The sequence below is a fragment of the Cebus imitator genome, unplaced genomic scaffold, assembly GCF_001604975.1.
Source record: "Cebus imitator isolate Cc_AM_T3 unplaced genomic scaffold, Cebus_imitator-1.0 Scaffold124, whole genome shotgun sequence".
NCBI lineage: Eukaryota > Metazoa > Chordata > Mammalia > Primates > Cebidae > Cebus > Cebus imitator.
In genome coordinates this window covers 1,728,486-1,732,984 of record NW_016107439.1, presented here as the reverse complement: position 1 = coordinate 1,732,984, position 4,499 = coordinate 1,728,486, and positions in this window count along the sequence as shown.

Here is a 4,499-nt window from a genome sequence, read left to right as displayed (position 1 = left end):
ACACATTGAATTGCAAGAGCCAGACACTTGAGAGAAAAATAACATATTTTCCAAATTCCCAAAGCTTTTCTTTAAATATTTAGTAACAGAGCTTAGAGGACCAAGCATAAATTTTCTACTATAAACCAAAAAGCTAAAAGAATGTAGGATATGATAAATTCAATTTCCTGCCACACAGGAAGGCAATTTTAAACTTTCTGAAGTGAGAAGAGGAGTTTGTGGGGAAAGGAGAGGAGAGAGAAAGAAAAGGCAAATGACCCTGGGCAGTAGACACTCCCTAGGCAGGTTTGGGGGTGAGAAGACAGAGGAAATTTCTGCACCATATCCTGATTGAAACTCAGTGGGGACGGAGCTCATCAAACACCCTGTGCCTATGCAGTAAGAGAATTAAATTAACATTTAAAATTTTGTGTAATCTTTCAGCCCTGAAATTCTATGATGATAAATCTTCTTATGCAGATTGGATGCATATTTTGGAAATCTGGATTACTGGTTTTACTGAAAATTTTTTTAGTTTCTTCTGATTGTGAAGTGTTTGCCACATTGGAGTTATAAGCACTGCAGAGAGGTGTGAGGTAGGGATCAGCATTCCTCTGCTCACAACCCCTTTTTCTATTGTGGGGTGAGGGTGGGTCGTCAGCTTCTGCAGATAACCTCTGTGAACTACTGTGAGAACTCTGACAGCATGAGTGCCTTTGGGTTTCCTTCTTTGTGAAAAGAAAGACAATCCCAAAGGGGAGACCTATATGAACTGCTGATTATCGCCTCATCTTACATTTCATTTTTTAAAAGGGTTTTATTGCAGTACAATTCACATGCTATTCAATTCACTCAAAGGGTACAATTCAATGGTTTTTAGTATATTCATAGATGTGCAGCCATCACAATAGTCAACTTCAGAACATTTTCACAACACCCAGAGGGAGCCCCATGATTCTGTAGCTATAATTTTTCCCTTCTCCCTGTCCCACCTCCCCCAACCCTAGGCCACTACTAATCTACTTTATTTACTTAAATTAAATTAAATTTATTTAATTAACTTTTTAAATTTAGAAACAGAGTCTTGCTCTATTGCCCAGGCTGTAGTGCAGTGGTGCAATCATAGCTCACTGTAGCTTCAAATTCCTGGACTCAAGTGATCCTCCTGCCTCAGCCTCCTGAGCAGCTAGAACTGCAGCCCATGCCACCATGCCCAGCTTATTTTAAAAAATATTGTAGAGATGGGGTCTTCCTATATTGCCCAGGTTAGCCTCAGGCTTCTTGGCTCAAGTAATCCTTTCACCTTGGCATCCCAAAGCACTGGGATTATAGGCATGAGCCATTGTGCCTGGCCTACTTTCTGTCTCTATAGACATTTTATATTTAGGAATCCTACAATATGTGGCCTTTTGTGATTGGCCTCTTTCACTTAGCATAATATTTCAATATCCATCCATGTTGTAGCATCCATCAGAACTTTATTTCTTTTTATGAACAAATATATTCCGTTGTATAAATATGCCACATTTTGTTCATCCATTTATCAAATATAAACATTTGGATTGTTTCCTCCTGTACTACATTTTGTGTGTTCCCTAGTGTCAAGGATTTTACTACTAAGTGCCTAACAATAAGACCTACTTCCCCTTTCTGAAAACATAGGTGGACTAAGAAACCCTGTTCCCTTTAGAATTCAGACAGATCAAATTATATATGTGTTGCGTGATATCTGAGATGATGCCAAAGAGAGAAGCTTGGGGAGTGCCTTTTAGTGGTTTGTAACAATGGTGATCCAGGCAGAACCTGAGAGGTTCAGAGTCTAACATTCCCTCAGAGGTGATCAGGCTCAGGAGGTCTGACTCATATCAAACTCACCTGAAATCCCAACCTAAAGCCAAACCACCTTGTAAACCAGGAAGCTAATTTACGATTTTACAATGTTTCCAAATAGACCTGGAGGCCAGAGTTGGCTGATTTACATATGACCTTCCTGGAGGAAAGAGTATAGGAGAAGTCAGTTACCATCTGATGATTGCCTTGCAGTAAGGCATAGAGGACTGGATAACTTTAAAGAATTGACATTTAAGCCATAACAGTTGGACATGCTTCCATATGTGCCTGATAAGCTTTCATCTGGTCATGACACTGCTTCTCAATAGTACTGGGTAAACACTAAGCAGCTCTTGCCATTTTCACCATCTCCTTCTCATCACAACTTGAGCACTAGCCTTTTATATATGCTGAAAATTTATGACACAATTATTTAGAACAGTAATATCCAAAAACATTTCAGGGAATGTTAATCCCATATATATTTATTTATAAATTATATATATGGACTAAAATTAATTTGTATATGAATTTATATATTAGATGAAAGTTTATTTCTATAAATATTTTTTTCAAAAGTCAACTCAAGATGAGTTATATAAATAAATAAGTAAATAAATAAATGAATTGTCTTGTCCTCCCCATTTAAGGATCCCTCTTTTGGATTTTGTTGTTGTTCTTGCATTAAGCCCATCTCCGGTTTACAGTTATATTTTAACCATATGCTCTTTTGGTTGGATTTACTTTCATTTGTACCAGCCTTAGAAGCCCATCTTCTAAGGTAGGCTATTTAGAAGAGAACAGAAGGGCTACCTCATCTGTTTTATATTGATTCCATTAGTTTCAATTTTAGCTGAGGTGACATTTCTTGTTTATCTCCCAGGATTCCAGAGAGAAGCCCACTGCAGCCTTCTAAGCACTGACTGAAGCCTTGCAGGAGAGTTATGTTTCAGACTCAGGTTTCTCTGAGAAGAGAAATGGGAGGCGATGAGTTCTGGAGTGGGCAGGGAGAGTGACTCCTAGCAGAAATGTGGGTTAATGGCACAAAGATGGTGAAGTTGGGGGTAGTAAAAGAACCCGGGATTGGTAAGAATGATTGAGAGCCAATGCTCATTAGCAGTTAGCCTGTTGGATTGGAAGTAGGCACTATGTTCTGCCTTTAAACTACACACAGTAATGTATCCATTGGACTGTGGAGATGCTCAGGGAAATTGAAGTGAAGCTAGATCCCCTAGAGCACAGAACATGATGATTCCAGAAAATTATCTGGTCATAAATAAGAGACACCATAATTGAGAGACACTAGTAAATTAGATTTTGGGTACTTTAGAGGGAAGAGTTTTGGCTTAAATAAAGGAAGAGTTGCATTTCGGATGAAAATGAACCCGCTTCCTGGGAGAGCAATGTTGCTAAGTGAGAGAATTGTACCCTTGGACTGTCAGTGGATTTTAATGCCACAAGTTGGAATCACCTGGGAAGCCATAAAAATGCTGATGCCTGAGTCTCACTCCTCACTCACTTCTGATTTCATTCATTTGAGATCAGGTTTGGCCACTGGGATTAAAACAACCATACACAGAAAACCTCCGGATGATTCTAATGTGCAGCCAAGGTGGGGAGCCATTGCACTAGAGGGTGGAAAAATGGAGTGGCTGAAGGAAATTAGAGGAGGAAGCTTGGGGAGGAAGTGGAGGGACCTGGAAGAGCCTAAGTAATCCTAGACAGCTGAACCACAGAGCCCTCGTGACTTCATCTGCCCAACTCCCACAGATGCTGTGGAGAAGGGATTCACAAGGAAAAGGAAACAGGAAAAGCCTGGGATTTCTATTGCATGTCAGGAAGGCGACCATGAAACTGAGTCATGGAGCCTACTGTTTAGGAGCTGATCTCCGTCTTGGTTCCAACAGCAGCTGTTACTCAAAACTCCCTCTTGAGCCCAGTGCTGGAAGCAGCAAAAGCACTCCATAACTGGTGTCTCTCTCTGGATCCTTTGCCTTCTCTCCCTTCCCTGCACCGAGCCCCACCCCCACCCCAGCCTCTCTGTACAGGGGGCCCTCCAGCCCAACCATGGGTTTCCCTTCAATTCTACCATTTTCCGGGCATGAGAGGAAGAGGAGGGAATGGCTTCCTTTGGCCTAGAAATATCAGGGAGAATCTGCTATATGGTCCTTGAGCAGACACTAAAGAGAATATTCTGGAGACGCATTTTCTAAAGTGTGTTTCTTAGATGCTGGATCCTCAAGGTGTTCCTCCCTCTGTCCACGCAAGCTTGGGAAATGCAGCAGGCTTCCGCGTCCCCGTTGAGATTCACACTGCCTGTGAGTAGAGTAAATGCTTTGATATCTGGAGAAAGAAACCTATTTGTTTTTCTTTAACCCTCACGTCCCCAGCTCATGTGGCAGTAGAATTGTTCTTTCCTGCTTAGCACATTAACGTCTTGCCTCTTTCTCATGACATACTTTTGGGAAACTGCCCCAGAAACTACAATCAGTGGCTTCATTCACAAAGAACAAAGAAGGCAGCTGCATCCTGCACACATGAAATGGGGCAAGAACCCCAGTTAGGCCCTGGCCTCTCTTGGTAATTGTGCCCTTTTTCCACCCCTTCTGTGCCCCCCTTCCTGTTGCCATAGCAACGCCCCGGAGAGTAAGGACCAGGTCTTCAATTTCTTTCCTGCATCCCTCCTCCCT